The 20,458-nt window shown below is 40.2% G+C and overlaps 1 protein-coding gene across 21 annotated transcripts in view; it reads right to left on the reverse strand.

Moving 5' to 3' along the window:
* OSBPL3 (oxysterol binding protein like 3) overlaps nt 1–20,458 on the reverse strand; it is a 170,808-nt gene that overhangs the window by 140,843 nt on the left and 9,507 nt on the right. For 7 of the 21 annotated variants that reach the window (XM_070615995.1, XM_070616005.1, XM_070615992.1 and 4 more), the window contains exon 2: nt 6,387–6,484. The exons of 9 other annotated variants lie outside the window; for them this stretch is intronic. The gene's annotated coding sequence lies outside the window, so the exon portion shown is untranslated. Of the gene's footprint in view, nt 1–6,386; nt 6,485–12,372; nt 12,504–20,458 lie in introns of all 21 variants that reach the window. 5 more of the 21 variants (XM_070615999.1, XM_070615993.1, XM_070615982.1 and 2 more) reach the window with 2 other exon arrangements.

Genomic DNA, 20,458 nt, shown 5'->3' on the forward strand with positions numbered 1-20,458 from the left:
AATTTTCCAGTACTGTATGCTTCAAAAGTATGTTTGTAAATCAACGGCTTGGAATTTGCAATTTGTTTTTCCCACAGAAATGCTATTATAAATGATTAGGTTCCCAAGCCCGGCCATTGAAAGTATCAATTCTGTAAAAGCACTAAGCTCCAGCACGGAAGTTCCTATGGAAACACATAACTTTACCACACTGCATTCCTTTACCAGAGAAAATATTTAGTGATACAGTCAAGGTTCTAGGAACAATTATTCACCCCCTTGACACATACACACAAAGATACACACACAAACACATCCTGGTGAAAGGGGATTTCTCAAGAATCAAAATGCCTGTACTGATGTTCATTTCAGCCCTTATTAACTAGTTTTGAAATCAAGATAGACCAAAAAAACAAACTCAACAAAGCTCTCAAAGACGAAAGTAGAAACAATTTAATTCAACACACAAAACATGTAAAACTTCTTGGCCAAAGATAAGAGTAGAGAGAAAGAAAGAGGGCCTTTCAGAAGAAGTTTGCTCAGAATTAAAGTGAGTATGTAGGGGCTGGCCTGGTGGCACATGGTTAAGTCTGAGCGCTCTGCTTCGGCAGACCAGGGTTCGAGGGTTTGGATCCTAGGCGTGGACCTACACACCACTTGTCAAGCCATGCTGTGGTGGCATCCCACATACAAAAATAGAGAAAGACTGGCACAGATGTTAGCTCAGGGCCAACATTCCTCACCAAAAAAAAAGTGGGTGGGTATGTAATTTGGAACTCAGACCACCATAAAGGACTGCTTAATGTCAATGCCCAACAGCTAAAAGTCAAGCTACAACATCACAAGAGACCAAACCTGAGCTGAAGAAAAAATTTACCTTCCTCTTTACGTAAAGCTAAGCCTTAAATCTTAATGGATCAAAGTTGCATTTATATGAAATTGTATCAAAGCCCCACAATTAATACATCCTCATTTAATATTTAAACAGCCACCACCACCACTATCCACCCCTATAAAAAGAAAGACTCTCCTAATATTTGCAAATCATATATCTCATAAGGGGTTAATATCCAAAATATATAAAGAACTCATACAACTCAACAGCAAAAGAACAAACAATCCTATTAAAAACAAGCAGATGATCTGAATAGACATTTTTCCAAAGAAGACACACAGATGGCCAACAGGTACATGAAAAGGCACCGGGGAAACGCAAATCAAAACCACCAGGAGGTATCACCTCACACCTGTCAGAATGGCTGTCATCACACAAGAGATAACAGGTGTTGGCAAGGATGGAGAAAAGGGAACTTACTGTTGATGGGAATGTAAACTGGTGCAGCCACCACGGAAAACAGTATGGAGGGTCCACAAAAAACTAAAAATAGAACTACCATATAATCCAGCAATTCCACTGCTGGGTATTTATATAAAGAAAACAAAAAAACTGACTCGAAAAAATATATGGCCTTCCGTGTTCACCGCCGCATTATTTACGAATACAGAAACAACCTAAGTGTCCATCAATGGATGAATGCACAAAGAAAATGTGGTGTGTGTATATATATATATATAAAAAATGAAATATTATTCAGCCACAAAAAGGAAAGAAATCTTGCCATTTACAACAACATGGATGGACCTGAGGGCATTATGCTAAGTGAAATAAACAGAGAAAGACAAATACCATGTGATCTTAGTTATACGGGGAAATCTAAAAAACAAAAAAAAGAAAGAAACACCAAGTTCATAGATACAGAGAACAGGCTAGTGGTTGCCAGAGGTAGGGGATGGGGCAGTGAGCAAAATGGGTGAAGGGGATCAAAAGGTTCAACCTTCCAGTTATAAAATAAATAAATCATGGGATGTAATGTACAGCATGGTGACTATAGTTAATAATGCTGTACTGTATATTTGGAAGTTACTAAGAAACTAAATCTTAAAAGTTTTCACAAAAAAAAAAAAAGAAAGAAAGAAAGACTTCCTAACACCAATTATTGATGATTGTGGCATCAGGTAATAGAAAGTGGAGAGGAGAGAAACGAAGAAATCTGGGATTGTGGAAATAGACTGTCAAAGAAATTAATCTTATAGTATACAAAAATCTTTCTTTAGGGCTGGCCCCATGGCTCAGTGGTTAAGTTCGCAGGCTCTGCTTCGGCAGCCTGGGGTTTTGCCCATTGGGATCCTGGGCACCGACCTAGCACTGCTCAGCAGGCCATGCTGATGTGGCGTCCCACGTAGAGAACTCAAAGGACCTACAACCAGAACATACAACTATGTACTGGGGGCTCTGGGGAGAAGAAGAAGAAAAAAAGAAAAGATTGGCAACAGTTGTTAGCTCAGGTGCCAATCTTTAAAAAATAAAAAAAAATAAAATTTTTAATGGCCCAACATAAGTGGATCCTTAGATGATGTTTTTTCAAGTGTTTTAAAAATAAAAATGTCTTTAAATAAAAGCTCAAGTAAAAAGTAAATCATAATTACTCTTTCAATTGTGCATAGAGGATTTATATTTAATTTCCTATCCCTTTTGGTTAAAAAAAGGGAAAAATGAAAAGTAAGTGCAAACCAAAAAGGTCACTCAGCAATATTAAATATATACATAGAGTCCATGACTATGAATGTGGATACAAAGAACAAAAAACACTTTTAGAGCTGGTAAAAGAATTTGATTTACAAAAGCCAGAAAACTGTTAGTGTTTATGACATAAACTTTATTATTGTATGTACACACACACACATACACACACACATATAAAGGATGTTCTGTCTTTTTCTTTTCCTCGAAGTTCCCTAGCTTACCAGTAAAGATGTAAGAATTGAGCTTGAAGTAAAAATATTCTTTTACTTTCTTCTTCCATGCAGTGGCTGACAAAAACCGCCACAGGGGAGAAACCTGTATTAATTATCCTCATGGCTTGCAAGAAAAGCTCTTTATTAATTTCAGACTAAACAGATACAAATAAAGAGAGACAAAACACTCCAGACATAAATCTGCCGCAAAAGCTCTCCAAAACGAGACATAACACCCCTGGTACATCTTTCAGCTTGGATGAAGAAACACTTTCAGCAAGACCTGGAATGTTTTCATTTTTTTTAAACATAAAAGGGAATATTTTATTCAACCATGAATGAAACTGTAGAAAGCTTCTGTATTGTTGACGGGAACACCTCTTGGGGATACGATTTAGTGGAATTATATCACCGAATAACTAAAAGGAAGAACAGGAATGAACGTGGAGGGGCCTCCTCCCGGCCACTCTTGCATGCTTTGAAAAAGGAGCTCAGACGTGGATAAAGTTTTAGAACGCAGTCGTCGAGAGGCACTTGAACTACCCAGGCACCAGAATGACGCACAAAATTCTATTCGACAAAACTAATATTTGATTTGGGTTAGGATCAACAATCTAAACAGAATTAAGGAAAAGAATTTCAAAACTAACCAAACATAAGTAATATAAACTTTTGTTTCGGGGACAGGGAAACTGAGGCCTATAGGCTCAACATTTGCTCCATGTCCTGTTACCACTAACCATACACCTGGTTACCTAGGTGTACCTTGTGTCTGCATTCACACTCAATACAATGCACTGGAGCAGACTGAAACCGCAGAAGGGATGGTCGAATCCTCCATGTCCAAAAAATTATTTTTAACATGCTTAAACAATACATGAAACTGGATTAAAATTTTAGGTATTGCTCTACCGATAAGGGAAGCCTCATATGAGCCACCTCAAGAGACCAGGTACTAAACTTTTTTCTTGAATTTAATGTAATTCATGCCAGGCCTATGTATACTGATATACAAAATTCTACAACATTCTTAACTCTATGTATTACATCAACTCTAAGGAGATTATGTCAGGTAATTTCCAGGATTCCTTGGTTGTAACAATCTGCAAACCATTAGCTGAATCCATAAACAAGGGTACCATCAGGGTTCTCAGACTTAAAATATCCCCCTCATTGAATTCCCTTTCCCCTCCTCCACCTCCCCTAAAATAACTCTGGGCTTTCTCAAACGTAATACTACCTCAAAAGATAAACAGATTAAACTTTCACTTGAGAGGTTTCGTTCCATCACTCTCATGGTTCCGGCCACCCATCTATAGCACAATTCGCCATATCCAACCATTTGTGAGCTCTGCCAAGCAGTTAGCCCATATCTTTCCAAACCAAGCAACTCTTCCCTGGGGTTTCTTTCAGGAAGAATCCCAGCAAGTTCTAATTTCCTATTCCTGGAGGAAAGGTTGCTCAGAACTTGGGGTTAAATGCCTTTTATTAAAGTATTGCATGGTTGCTGAATTATAACCAGAATTTCAATCTTCATCTTAAATACGAGTTTATTAATTGAGCACTTGTTAGTATTCTCGGATGAAAACCAAATAGATTAACAGAAAAAGGATTAGGCACATTAAAAAGCAGTCAGATTGTATCACTTATTAAGTAGTTCATAGCCAAGGAGGGAAGCTCATTCTAAACAGAAACCACAGATTTATATCCACCCCCTATTTCAGGACCTGGCACGCAGATGCTCAATAAATGCTGAATGAATGAATGAATGAAAATAAAACTCCAAGTCACTTCAGACCAAGGCACAACTGAAGCTCCATTTTATAAATGGTCGACGTCCTCTGGCATTTCATTAGCTGTTCCATGGCATGAACGAGAAGGATGTAGTATGTATCCCAGGATTAACTCTTGCAACAAAATGTTAGACAAATGAGATCACAAAGAAAATCATCTGCGTGCTAATCAACATAACAACAGTGATAGACAATCTGAAACACTTCCTCAGTCACTGGGACAGACCTTAGAACATACGCAGAGAAAGGGTCTGGGTAACACTGGAGATAACAGGCCCAAACAGATCACTCTTCCTCTTGCATGGCACTCCACTCTTCTACCTTCCCCAACAGCTACAGCTTTCATGGAGGCAAACAGAGGAGCTATGATGTCCAAATAGACACTGAGTCACTCAAGCTGAAACACCGTCCTGAACCCCAGGAGTCTTCCAGCTGCTTTACTAAGTTCTGAAAAGTCTTTCTGGTCAAACAGTTTGGGTTAGGCTTTTTTTTTTTTTTTGAGCAAATTAAGATATCTTTAGACATGAAGTTATTATTTATTCTCTGCACTGAGAGAGATTGTTACTTTTTAATCCTTTCTCCATAAGGATGTCAAAATCTTCCAGTCACAAGGTAAGGCATCAAACCAAAATAGCTTTACAAGTTCCATATAATTATGAATGTCGTTACAGCTACTCTCATGTCAACAATCATTTACCCTCCTTGAATTCATATAAACACATTCACTAGAGACTCATTTAACCTGGGCCTTTCTGCTCCAAAGAAACTAGACAGCAGCTCTCTCATCATTCCAACCATATTACTCAATGCCGTCTGGCCAATTCTCTCACACAGACCAGAAAAAAAAAACAAATGCAAGAAGATAAGGCCTGCAACCCTTCTTACCCCACCTCCTGCAAATGAACCCCAGTTCTGTCTAAAGAACACCGTAAAAGAATTAAAACTTGGACCCTAAACAAACAAAAAATCATTCTGCATTGACACCCTCTCTTTAATTTCAACTTGGAAATTTTTTTTTTTTTTTTTTTTTTTTTAAAGATTTTATTTTTTCCTTTTTCTCCCCAAAGCCCCCCAGTACATAGTTGTATATTCTTTGTTGTGGGTCCTTCTAGTTGTGGCATGTGGGACGCTGCCTCAGCGTGGTTTGATGAGCAGTGCCATGTCCGCGCCCAGGATTCGAACCAACGAAACACTGGGCCGCCTGCAGCGGAGCGCGCGAACTTAACCACTCGGCCACGGGGCCAGCCCCTCAACTTGGAAATTTTTAGCACGAATATGGTGACCAAACTATGTTACCTAGAAATTATAAGGGTGGAAGACATTTTTGAAAGGATATTTTTAAAAAAGCGTAAGAAATATCATACGGGGGTCTAATAAGCAGTTCCTCTGGCCAAGGGTTCTTGCCGATAGTACTAGAGATGGGATATTTATCCCATCCAATGGGCTGGATTGGGATGGAGTGAAAGGATAAAGCAATTGGGCAGATAAGGAAAATGTAATCACACCCTCCATAATCACGACTTCAAAGACCCATGATGTCCCTTGGTCACTAGAAGTTTCATGAAAATAGGGTTTTTATTTTGTCACTGCTATACAGACCCCCAGTACTTGAACAGTGTCTGGCACATAAAAGGCTCCCCATAAATTATTCTTGAATTAATACATTGTTTCAGCAGAGTCATCCAGTAACACTTTAATTTACTAGTTCCCTACTAATAACGCAAAAAACACTTAAACCTTTCCCATAATGCAACTGGGTGCCACCATGTCATTCAGGGATTCATTCATTCCAGCAGCAAAAATATACTAAGCACTTACAGTATGTTGGGAATACAATGGTGGACAAGACATGGAGTTCTTGCCCTCACAGGGCTTGCATTCCAGTGACTTTCCCTGGCTGCCAGGTGGAGGACCAGCTGTGGGAGTGGAGAGGAGAAACAAAGAGGCCAGTTAGGATGCTAGTGTAGACCAAAGGTGAGATGATGGTAGCTCAGATCAGGGAGGACTTGATGAGAAGGGATTGGATTCAGAATATATTTGGTACATTTGGAGGTTGATGGGAATAATCCAGGAGATGGAGAAATTGATAATGCAAGAGAAGGAGATAAATCCACAGACAAAGCCCTTGAATAAGCAAGAGAGGTTGGGATCCCATGCACACGTGGACGGTCTCAGACAGGGGCAGGGACAAGCGACTCGCTGTAACAGGAGGGCAGGCAGAGAGTATGGGTACCACAATCTTCCTTAGTACCTAAATCTGCAACAAAGTAAATTCTTATCTAAACAAAACCCACCAGGCACAGGTTAAGTCCATTCTTTTCCCTGATTAAGAAAAGTAACACCTGTTCATGGTATCTAGAAATTTAAAATATAGAAAAGTATTTAAAAACACACATTGATAATCACCTGTAATTCTATCATCTAGTGATAACTATTATAAACTTTTGTTGTATTTTATCCCCAAATTTTTTCTAGTCACCTATCTAATTTATTTGTCTTGTTGGGTTCATAGCCTATATATAATTCTATATCCTGCTTTTCTCAGAAGCATTTTCCTCTTTCGGCACTCACATGTTTCTCAGTTTAATGGAAGGACTGCCTCGGAGTCAAAAGCACTATGTTCGAGTCCCAACTCTGCCGAGGTCAAGCCTTCGACACCCTAAGTCCCTTCACGGCTCTGGCCTTCAAGACAGCTCTGGTGACCTCTGGGGAACACAGGGGCACTCTTTGCTCCTGTCCTCTTCCTACCACTCTGGGAGGGAGGGTCATCTCCATCACCAACCTCTCTTCCTTCAGGACACACCTCAATGTTCTGTCCCAGTCATGTTCCCATGGTATATCCTCTCCTGGGGGCATCCCACCCATCCCTTGGTTTAAATATGCTTCTAGACAAGTACGCTCTTTCCATGGAGTAGACTCTCATTCTGAACATGCCAGTGGATGCCTCTTTTCTCTATCTGTACACACTTCCTCTCACAAAGCTGCTCCTGGTCACGTCATTACTCAAGTACCATCCATCTAATTACTCTGCCACTATCTTCTCACATCCAGTCTCTCATATGCATTCTACCTCCTAAATCGGGCTCCTGTGATCCCTGCTTATATACAAACACTCTATATTTCTTTTCATAGATGCCCTACATTATCTCAGCCCACCCCATACCTCTTTTATCTCCTCTGCTACTTCTCTCCGCTTCACTCCACAAACCTACCCTGGGCTCCTTGTTATTCTTCAAACACTTAAGCACCCTCTTGTCCCAGAGCCTTTGAACTTCCCGTTTCCTCCACCTGGACCACTGGTTCCCCCAGACATCTGTGTAGTCTGTGCTTCCTCTCTCTCCTCAGGTCTCTGCTCAAATGTTACCTTATCAGAGAGGCCTTTGGCCATTCTATGTAAAATCAAATAGCAACACCCAGTCCCTTTTATTTATTCTCTAACCCCTTAGCCCTGCTTTAACGCTCTCCATGGCACTTAATATCACCTGGCACAAATATCTGTTGATAATGTAAGCTCCACAAGGGCATGATCTTGTACACTATTGTATCCCCGGGACACACAGGCGCCTGGCACATTCACAGGCATTTGATAAATATCTTCAGAATGAATGCTTTTCAACACTACAATCATTAAGCTCCTTCAGCACACCCACTCCTATGCAGCTTAGTCACTGTGACCTCACAGATCTTTTTCACTCTTGGCCCTGCTGAGAAAACCCTGCACTTGTAGCTATGAGATCAGGCTAACTCCCAGCTACTTCCAACTCACCAAATGGCTGCACCACCTGCAAACTCTAACAGCGTGATTTCCACTTCATAATCCAGAACACTAATAAAGATGTCCATTTCAACCAGGCCTTGAAATCAATCTCCACGGAGAATACTGATTGACCCCTCCCAGGATCACAGTGACCCAGAGCCAACAGCTTAATGTGAACTCAGTGCTGACTTCCATCATCCAGGTACCCACTCAGTAGTGTAAAGGCTTTAATAAATGCTGTGTGACTGAAACAGCGCAAAGCCTGTCCCAGAGCGATTCCTGACCCAGCCTCCAGGGCACCAGCTGGGCTCCCAATTAACCAGCGCCCTTTTCTGTCCTTCCGAGATATTTCTATATCTGCACAAGATGCCAATGGATAGATTACTCTACCAACTAAAGCATCAGACCACTCAGATTAGAATATAGCTAATTAAAGAAAGAAATCTTTCATTAGTATTCCCAACTCTGGCTTTATCTCCCACCTGCCCATTCCATGTCTTTGTTGCTATGAGGAAATGAAAGAGAAAGCCCCGGAATATCTGTTGCCTTTTTCACATCTTCTCTTAACTACCAAATGAGCATCTTCCTTTATCTTTGTCTTGTGCACACGATGCATGTTTCGCACGGGAGGTTTTCCTGTTATAAAGTTGGTCTCATTGTTAGACTTAAAACTTTTGGATTCTTCATATTCTTCCTTGTAAATCTAGCCTTTTTCTATATTTTGTGGTTTTCTCATCAGTTTTTCAGCTACTTGTATAATTTCATTTTAATAATCAAATTTTATTTTTCAATGAAGAGATCTTGCTTTGTTCCTCTATTATTGCTTTTTTTCCCCTTAATTCTTTTACCCCTCAACTGTTGCTTTCTTCTCATGGAGTTCCTTTGTTCTGGTGTGTTAAAATTCCTTTTTAAAATAGGTTCTCCTTGTTCTACTGAATTTCAAGTTCCTGGGTTCATGACTGGCTCCGCTAACTAAAGAGGTGAGATCGTCGGCATATCCTTTCACGCCCTTTCACATTTTGTTTTCCTTCCTTATCAATGCCTTGCCCCCCTCCCCACTCTCCCAAAATTAAACACTCAACAGAATGTTCTAACTGCTTGTCAGTATAACTGGAATAAGGCATGTCCTATCTGCCTTGCCTGGTGCTGTGAAAGTCAAGTAAGACCAAGTGGGTAGAACTGTTATTCCAACCATTCTAGAAAGTTCCAGTCTCTATAGTTGAATAGGCCCTTCGCTTCTGATAAAAGAGGAATTGAATACTCTGAAAGGAAGGAGCCCAATCCTATCAAAGCAACATAATCCACTCACAAGGTCTTTGCCAAGATTATGGCAGAACAGACACAAAAAGAAAAAATTTTCCACCATCAACTAAGGTGTGTGAGAAACAAATCCTTCCCATTAATAAAAAATAATGACACTTCTAGACTCCCCAAACACACAAATCCACAAGCTGCATTAAGCAAAAACTTATCAAATCTGCAACCATCTCTTTCTTAATGAATTTCCACCTTTTCACCAGTGATAGTTTGAAACCAAGCTCTCATCTAGACTGAACAACTGAGGCTGGATCACGTGGCAGTAGTGTATGCAGAGAACCATCCAGAGAAAAACTGCTAATAAACACTTCTCAGATCACTAAGCTTCAACTACTACTATTCAGTACTTATTCATTCCGCCTAAAAACACTCAAGAATTTTGCCTTTCATCCTTTTAACAAAATTCTAGTAAATGAAGTTACTTCTTAAACAATACACTTGATGTTCCCAAATCTAATATCAGCCACTGAAAGATTTTGTACAAATTGCTTAAATACCTGTTTCAGCTTTCTCATTTGTAAAACAGAACTAAAAACTGCTCCCTCAGTTGGTTAATCTTAAGAATAAAAGAGGGAATGCACTTGAAAAAAATTTATAAGCCGTAACAAACTATACAAAAATACAATGGTCAGAGTGCAATTGAAAGTCCTCTATGATTCCATTTTCTATTCGGGGCGGGGGGGAAGGTGACGACAATGTTACTTATTTTGAATAGGTAACACATTCACATGGTTCAAAATTCAAAGGCTGCAAAAGGGTGTACAGTAAAAATCTCCCATTCCTTTCCACCAACCACCTAATTCTCTTCTCAGGAAGTAACTAACGTAATCAACTTCATATGTATTTTTTCAGATACATGTGCATTTCCCCCTAACTTTTACATAAATGCTCAATGTACCACTCACTGTTTGACACCTTCTTTTTCCCAATTTAACAACATCTCTTGGAGGGTGTCTCATATCGAAATATCCGTATAGAGAGAGCTCCCCCATTCTTGTCATTGGCTGCATGGGAAGCCACTGATTGGAGGAACCATGGTTTATTTAACTGTCTCCCACATTTAGGTTATTTCCAATCTCTTACTGTTATAGCCTTTTGCTCATGTATAAGCATATTTATAAGGTACATTTCTAAAAAGGAATTGCTGGGTCAAAAAGTATACACATTTTCAATTTTGAAATAGATTGCCAGATTGCCTCCATAAAGGTTTATACCAATTTCTTCTCCTTCTAGCCATAAATGGAGCCTATTTCTCCAAACACTTGTCAATATATTCTCTTGTGAAACACTGTTATTAAATATCAGTCAATAGGATTGTGAAAAAATATTTCCATGAGCATCTCCATGTGTTTTAATTTGCTTTTCCTAATGAGTTTTTGGGTCTTTTTTTGATTGATAGTCTCTCTTTGAATTTTGAGAAAATTTATTTCACTCCCTTTAACTTTCTTCCATCTCCCTCTGCACATCCTATGATCCAGCCACTGTGAGCTATTGCTGTTCCCCAAAATGGGTCACATTTTGGGAAGTGCCCCTTCCTTCCAGCTCCATTCACAAATTTTATTTATTTTATTTATTTTTTTGCTGAGAAAGATTCTCCCTGAGCTAACATTTGTGCCAATCTTCCCCTATTTTGTATGTGGGTCACCACCATAGCATGGCCACCAAGGAGTGGTATAGGACCACGCCTGGGATCTGAACCCGGGCCTGAAAGAGGAGAATGCCAAACTTAACCACTAGGCCACGGGGCCAGCCCTACTCACAAAATTTTTTGACAGTTAAGTTCAAAAGCATTTCAATATTTGTGAAATGTTCCTGTATTCCTCTCATAGGGCTTAATCCATCTTTCCTCCAGGTGCCCAGGGCACATTTTTAGAGCTTCATAATACCATCATTTCACTCTGCCTTGTATATCTTTGAGCTTCTTCAAGTTTAAGACCAAATTCTCCATCTTAGCATCCCCTATGACATCCAACACATTCACGTGATTAACATGGGATGAAAGACTGAGTTAGAAATACAGACTGTGAGTTTCTAACTGCAATACAGGAACCACAAGAGGTATTCAGAACTGTTTGATTAAGAAGAAAATGAGGTGACCAGAGGAGATCAGCTCTAGGGACCAGGCAAAGACTGCAGAAAAAGATGAAACAAAACAAAACAAAAAAATGGTACCAAAATAGCAATTACTCTTAAATGAACCCTCTGTTGAGCTACCAAGAAAAAAACAACTATTTATTCCCATGCAGATATGTGCCTCAGCACCCAGCTTCCCTCTCAATATTATTTTAAAACACTACACAACAGACAAAGAAAGAGAGAGTGCATGGGAGGAGTAATTAATGGCAAATGCAGGTGTCTGAACAGAGGGAAAGCAAGGGACACAAAATTCTACCTCATTTGTCTTCTAAAAATATTCTCATAATACAAAGGCACGCCCTGCTTGTGTAGTGTTTAAATGAATGAGAAACCTAATCAAAATGGTTTTTGTGACTCTTAACCATAGCCCAGATACAAATACTTCAGAGATTAAAAAAAAAAAAAAATTGATGGTGCTGAACTAGTCAAGCAGTGCTTCATATAAACAGAGAAAATGGACAAAATAAAATCAATAAATAGTAAACTCAATTATCTGTGCTAAAAGAGACAGATTTCCAAAAATCTTTTCTCTTTGGCTGTGAAATACAGATATAACAGGAACTCCAAGACTGATGAACAGAACCCAACACTTACCCTCTTCTGAACTTGGCATTAATCCATTTTTAAGTTGATCTCAATAGGACTCAAGGAAACGGCAAAAGGAAAAGATCTGAAGTCTAGGCAACGACCAGAGAGAGGTGACTTTGCAGTCAGCTTTCAGCTTCCTGTTGTAAAGGGAGATTCCGAATAAATAATTAACTGAAATTCACAGATAATCCACCACAGTTCACATTGGCCAATGTACAAAACTGGTTTTTCACAGAAACATTGCCAAGTAGGTAGCCCCTCCAGAAAGAAACCAAAAAAAAAAGATGAGATGCTGCCAAGGTTTTAATTACACCCCTTGATCTTATCTTGTCCACCTTCAGGCAAAGGGGCTAAGAAGCAGTGAAATTTGCAGAAGGCAGGAGCAACAAGGAAAACAAGCAAGAGACTTGAACTTTCAAGTGAATTTTTTTTAAATCTGGAACTAATAATTTTTGGCTCATGTAATGATAAAAAGAAAAAATGTTTTCCCCTTACAGAAAGAAGGCTTAGAATTAACTGGTAAGGATTTGAGCTAGGAATGGTATCAAGGGAAAACACAAGATTAGAAGTTACCTTCCTTCCTCCAACAGCAAAGCAGATTTATGGAAGGCATCTATGCTGACCATTCAGCCAAAACCAATCATGAATTATCTAACACTGACCCAGTTAAACAGGTTCAAAGAGAGGATCATCATCATGTAACCAAGACTAGTTGAAATTAGCCTTGAAATTAGCAATGAAGAACAACAAGAAGAGTACTTGCTGAGGGCCTAACAAGAGGTGGCAGTGAGGTGAGTACATTAATCAAGAAATGACTAGGAGATCTCTCTAGAACTCAGGAGTCCACAAAATAAATGAGTAGGTTAAGAAGGGACTAAATAAGCAAATGTCTAGATAGCATCAGAGTTGAGCATTTACTCATTCATCAAGCACTTACCCTGAGTGCTCACAACACTGTATGGACAGCCACTATTTTCATCTATCTAACCAACTCCCCCTTCTGGTACCAGCACCTCAATATTACTTGGAGGAACCATCCCTTCCCCTGGTTCCATAGGGAACACCTGACCTACGTCTAGCCAGTAATAGCCCTCATAACTCTGTCAGTCACTGGTTCAGGATTAGGGGCATGACCGAAGGCAGGGACAATCAGAAGCAACAGCCATCTGCAGAACTAATAGAAGTGCTTAGCATGTAGGAAGTAAGTCTACAGCTGCTAAGAGGTACTCATGTAGAAAAAGCATGCCTGAGAATGAAGCCAGAACCAGGGCCCTGAAGACACGGGCTGAGCTCCTAGATCCAGCCACGCCTGAAGCTCACCCTATTGGACTTTTTAGCAACTTAAGTCAATAAATTTTCTTTTAAACTGTTCTTAAGCTCGATGGGTTTCTGTTACCTGCAAACAAAATGTCCTAATACATCACTACTACCTTATTCCTTTAAACCCCTTTACAGGAATAACTCTTCAGCCAGAGCATCCACTCTCAATTGTTAAAAAATCAAAAAATACCTTTTGAAATGAAACATTCTAAGAAATGGATACGAAATCAGCTTGTCCTTTATTATTCCCTGAATCTTAGGAACCTTTTGATGAGTGAATTATCTCTTCCCACAAAGGAAAACAAGCTTCTTGGTGTAAATGATTATTCACACCAGACCTAATACTAGGTTGGTTGGGCCTTTAGAACAGCAAAATCCTGTCTGTTCAGCTCCATCTTTGTGGGTCTGGGGAGTTGATAGGACGAAGTGAAATTTGAGGGTTCTGCTACTTGAATTGACTTCTTTCTGCCTCCCCCAGGGAAAGGAGGTGAACCCAAATAAAGAGTGTGTGGATTCTACAAGCCTTCCTTCTGCCCCTCCTTTCCCACAAAACAGAGGCCAGACATGTGGTCTAACCTCAGCTCCAAAGTGCTGACATCAGCAGTCACATTCTGAGAGTTTGGAACCAGCTTACCGTACGGAACCCCATTCTGACTGAAAGCACAGACCTGCCACAGCAGTCTCCACAGGGAATCTGCCCAGGACTCCTTGCCCCTTTTGCTGATATCTGCCCTGGGGAGACAGCAGCACGTCCAGTTGAGTTCACATCTGACTGCTTCCACACAAGGACGTGGGTGAGGCGGGAGTATGTTAAACTAGCTTCTGTATGGCAGAATTTGCCAGCATAAATTGTTAGAAAAGGCAAAGGACTAGAAGTCCAGAGGACCGGGTCCTGGCCCTGGCTTTGCTGTGAACTATGCATGACCTTGGATAAGCCATTTCACCTTTCAAGGTGCCAATTTCCTTATCTTTAACACATGATAGGTGGAAATGGATCACTGTTTTTCACTATGGTTGGTGACTCAGGTAGTGGATGGTGAAATCAATTTAATGGATTGAGATCAACATTAAAAACAAAATGATTCTAGGGCTGGGACAAGAAATAGACAAGATGAGCCTAGAGCATCTTGTAGTGCCAGAAGGTAAGGGTGCACTCAAAAAATCCACCATGATGGGCTTGTGTCAAAGAGACACAAGAGCTAACTGAAAGAGCTCCTACCTGTCAAAGCTGGAACAAAGTGAGCAACAAAGGAAATAAGGTACTATTGGATTATAACCCAAAGCATCAAATAAATGTCCATGAACCCATATTGATGTAAATATGATTGACTGATTGAATAGATAAATGAATGGAGAAACTGACAAACACCACCTCAGCCAGGTGGTCAAGGTCAACATGAACAGTGATAAATCATGTTGATAGTATGTTCCCTTGATCCAATGTGATAAGAACGGCACTTTACCTCTGCAGTCTTCCTCCCAAAAACATAACCCTAGTCCAACCATGAGAAAAACATCCGGTAAATCCCAATTGAGGGACATTCTACAAAGCCCTCAAGCAGTCAAGGTCATCAAAATCAGAGAAAGCCTGAGAAACCGTGACAGCAAGGGGAGCCCGATGAGACACGATGACTAGACATGTGGAACTGTGGATGGGATCCTGGAACAGAAAAGGGACACCTGGCAAAAACTAAGGGAATCTGAGTAAAGAATAGCCTTTAGTTAACAATAATATATCAGTATTGGTCCATTAATTGTGACAAACATACCATGCTAATGTAAGATCTTAATAGGGGAAACTGAGTGTGGGGCATAAGGGAACTCTCTGTACTATTTTCACAACTTTTCTGTAATTCTCTAACTGTTCTAAAACAAAAACCTGTTTTTGTGTTGGGAGGTGACTAAAACAAACCTTAAGCATCATCAGAGCATTCACTAGCTTTAAAGGCAACATAGAAGGAACACTAAAGCTACAGTCAGAAGATCTAGAAGTAAGTCTCAGGTCTCAATTGCCCCTCGGGTCAGTCACTCGCCTACCTGAGGTCCTCAGTCTGGTTTTCCCCAACTGTAGTACAACGAAGTCAATACTTGTCCCGCCTACCTCACAGGGTTGTTTTGTTGTGGGAAGCAGAGAATATTAAAGTGACTTACAAACGTGGAAATGCTATATAAAATATGGGGGTTATGATAACCTAGTGATAACCAGAATTCTCTGGTTCTTCCCCAAATCAGAGTGGACTTGGGGCTGGTCAAGACTCAGTCTTTTGCCTACTGAACCACTGCTTGGATTTTCAAAGGGGTCCCTGGGCCAGCAGAACCAGCAGCACCGGAGAACTTGTTGGAAACACAGAATCTCGAGTCCCACCACAGATCACTAAATCAGAAACTCTGAGGGCAGGGCCCAGCAATCTCTGTTTTAACAAGCCCTGCAGGTCATTCTGGTACTGCCGAAGTTTAGAGCCACTGCCCCAGAGAAACCGATGGATAACTGTGATAACCAGTGAGTCCCATTCATATGGGCCACACTCCTTCAGCAGTCTCCCCACCCAGTTAGCACTCACGGGCTCTCATTTCCCCAGAACCCCGTTCACATCTATCAACACTTGGCTAATTCTCAAACAACTCCTCTGAGACAGGGAAGGAGAAACTGTTGTATCCACAGGCATGTAGGGAAGTCTGCGATGTGCTGACCCTCAGCACAAGTTAACCAGGTAGAGCGAGACCCAAGTACCTTGCATCCTCGGACATGCTTATTTTGCCAAAGTAATCTATGAAGTTCTTAGCAGTGATGGAAAACTGGGGCACCTCTTGGGACCATGCATCATACATTTTACAGAGACCCAAATTCCAACATTCTGTCCCTCTAGTGCCTGGCATTTGTCAGACAAAGGAGTCTTAATCTATAGGTCAGAAAAGGCAGATATCTTACATAAACATCGTCTCTATCTATCTACAAGCACCTATGAAAATAAACCTTGCATACCAGAGAAGAGAAGAGGCATCCAGGCCCTTAATCAAGGAACAAATGATGCAGAACTGAAAGTCATAACCAAACTGGACGGGTATTTTGGCTTGTGAGATCAAAGACTAGAAAAACAGGACTTTCCTGTCAGGAGTGGATGTGTCAGCAGGCTGGCATGAAGAAGTCCATGCAGTCCTTTCTCCAAACCATGTTTAGGCCACAGTTATTATCCTTCTGCTTTCTGACACCTCATTATTGGTACTATTCCTAATGACACACATACAACAAACTCAAGACAACACCGGGCTGGGGAAAGACTGAGTTGAAAACCTGACTAGGGTGAAATTTTACACCGTTGGTGTACATGTATATTTACAAAGTAAAAGAACCGCGTGTACACACACAGCATCTCTCTAAGGAGAGGCAGGACAGGCGTGTGCCTTGTGAGACAGGAATATCACCTCTCAGCACAACTCACAAATAAATCATACACATAAAAATGTATGTCAACAAATAATCATTTCTTCATTCACTGCCTCTTTCCTTACTCCTCATTCACAGTCTTCTGGAAAATACAGCCTCCGTCCCATAATTTACTGACAGATAAAAAAAAGATAATACACCACCACATAAGAAATTCAGCTTGAGTCAAAAAACCAACTAAGAGCAAACTGGCACTAGCCATCCCAGGTTCTGTTTGCAGACACTCTGAAAACCTGCATGCACAGGCCATCTGCATGATGGATCTCCAAGTTTTATGGTAATTTTTCTGTCTCCTACCATCTCTCTTCCCCACCAATGAACACACAGGAAGTGCTCCAGGAACACAACATCTAATTTTTGTATTTGACTACCAGTCGACTGATTAAAGCATATTTCCTAGTTCAAAACCATTTTGTGGCTCTCCAGCTGCCAGAGAACGCAGCAGCCATGCACCGCTCTCAGGCTCCCATGGGTCTCTACCCTCCAGCTACATCAGATAATCCTCTTGCCACCTTTGCTCATCATTGCCTCTGCTTGAAATGTCTTGACCTTTAAAATCTTACCACCTTTCAAGGTCCCACTCTGTTAACATCCCTCCCAGGAGCTCTCTCCTGGTTTTTCCTTTGGAATGACCCTCTCCTATTCACTGGCACTGAGAATAGTGCCTCGCTTTTTGTTGACACTCCATAAAAGAAAGTTATTATTATTACTATATGGTCCTCCTTCTTTTGTGACTAGTTACCCACCCCCTACCTACCTCTTGGCTGGCGTTCCCCAAGGTACCATATACATCTCCCTTTCTCTCCTGGGACCTGCCCAAAAGGTTGTTCAAATTCGGCCTCCCTTGGAAACCTCCTCAACTACCATAATTTCAACTAAACGACGCCTCCCAAAAGTGATCACCAGCTTTGCTCTCTCTTCTGAGTGGCCTGCTGGACATCTCCACACTGATATCACCCAGATATTTCAAACTCAGCACGTTCAAAACCCAAAGCATTCTTTTTCCCTAAGATCTATTCATGTTTCCATTTTCCCCTGGCATAGTCAATGGCACCTTAAATAACACAAATAGACACACAGGTCTGAAACTCTGGAGTCATATTTTGTTTGCTTTATATATTCATTTCAGAATAAGTAATACATTCATTTGGAATAAAATTCAAAAGGTATAATTTAAATCTCATATCTATCCTTTTGCCACCCATTCTCCCTTCCTTGGGGAATCTGATGTTACCAGCTTCTTGTGTATCGTTTAAGAGATACTTTATATTTATGATACACAGTGAGTTCTCTTACATGTTTATCAACCAGCTCTCTGAAAAAGACAAAAACAAACAAAAGCCCTGATCTGTTGCCTTTGCTCATTTCCATGGTGTAAATTCCTGCACTATGGCCAATTTCAAACTACCAACTCCAAAGTCATTGACTAAGGAGATGAGAAGAAATGCACACAAGTGATTCTCACAAGCTGGTGTGAGCTGGCTTCAGCCCACCATTGGACGTGTGTGTTTGCAGATGTGCAAAAATACGTACTTATTTATGAATATATACATATAAAATATATACTATATATGGATATCCTTTTACTCAAATGGAAGCACACCATACATATGTCAGTATGTATGGTATGTTTGCCACAAACCTTACGTATTCTACACCTTGCTGTTTTTTAACTTAACAATAAATCTCAGAGATTCTTCCAAATCAGGAGATGTAGGGCAGTCTCATTTTTAACTGCTCCATTATTTATTACCCAGTTCCTACTGATGCACAATTAGGTTATTTGCAATCTTTTATTTATTCAAACAATGCTGCAATAAATAACTTTGCACATATATCATTGTCCACATTGCATGTCTGTAGGATAAAATTCATAGAACTGTTATTGCTAGTTTTGATAGATACTGCCAACGGCTCCACACAGAGCTTAGACAAATGTATACTTCCATCCACCATGTATGAATACCTGTTTCCTCAAACCTTTACCAATGATGTTATCACTTTTTGTTATATTTGCCAATCTAATAGGTGAAAGATAGCATCTCACTAAAATTTTAACTTGCATTTCTGTTTTTATGAATGAGGTTAAAGTTTTCATATATTTAAGAGTCATTTGCATGCCATTTTGTAAACTCTACGTTCATATTCTTTGCCTGTAGAGTAACTGGCCTCTTTCTCTTATGGATTTGTTGGAGTTCTTTATATATTGATGAAATTACATTGTTCTGACATGAACTGCAATTATTTTTCTAAATTTATTGATTGCCTTTTGACATAGTTAAAAAAATTTGTCCCTGTAAAATTTACATGTACTCAAATGAATCAATCTTTTATTTTATAGCTTCTGGATTTTGTGTCATATCTAGAAAGGATTTTCCATCCCCATTATTGTTTAAATGGCATTCTTTCATTTTCCAGTTGTTTTAATGTTAAAGTTTTGATCCATGTGTAATTTATTTTGGTGGAAGGTGTGACATAAGGCTCCAACTTTATCTTTTAACCTGACTGTACCAACACCATTTATTACTTCCCATAGAATCATCTTTGCCTTCTTCCTCAACCCTATCCCCCAACCCCTAGCTACTAGGGGCTGTCATTCAAACTTTCCAGTATTTCTGTACTGTCCTCCCTTTCTTCTCCTACTGTGGCCACCCAGTTTAGGTCTCATCACCTCATTCCCATACTCCCATCCTCTGACGTTTTCTACCACCACCAGAACACCTTCTCTAAGAAAACTCCCATTCTATCACCTCCTTGTTACTGTCTATGGAATAAAGTTCAAACCCTTACGTGGGATTCAGAATGCATCTCAGTAGGGCCCCAACCTATCTCTCCATCTCCATATCCTGTCACTTTTCCCATTAAAACAGTCAGCTTCTCATCAAACTGGAGGGTCCCTCCTTCCTTAAAATGCTGTGCCTTCGCTCATCTTCAGTTCTCTGCCTGCAATGTCCTTCCTACCTGGCCCTCCATTCTTTTTTGTCTCAATCCTTGTGTCCTTGTGGCTCAAACACCTGCTTCTCTACAAAAGCATCTCTTATCCCTATTTCTGTGCTCCTATAGCACTCCAATACCTTGTTTATAGCAAGTTATCACACCCTTCCTTGTCCCTTACAATTGTGTTTTTGTATGTCTCCCCAACTGGAGTGAATGTTCCTTGAGAGCAGGGGCTATGGCCAATTAACTTTTACATGCTTCCTACTTCTAAGCAGTGACTTATACATAATAAAGTGTTTTTAATAAAATGAAAATGCCTTAGCCCAGTCGTTCTCAAATTTTAGTGTGCATCAGAATCACCTGAAAGGCTTGTAAAAACACAGATGGCTG

This window comes from Equus przewalskii, chromosome 4 (assembly GCF_037783145.1).
Source record: "Equus przewalskii isolate Varuska chromosome 4, EquPr2, whole genome shotgun sequence".
Lineage (NCBI taxonomy): Eukaryota > Metazoa > Chordata > Mammalia > Perissodactyla > Equidae > Equus > Equus przewalskii.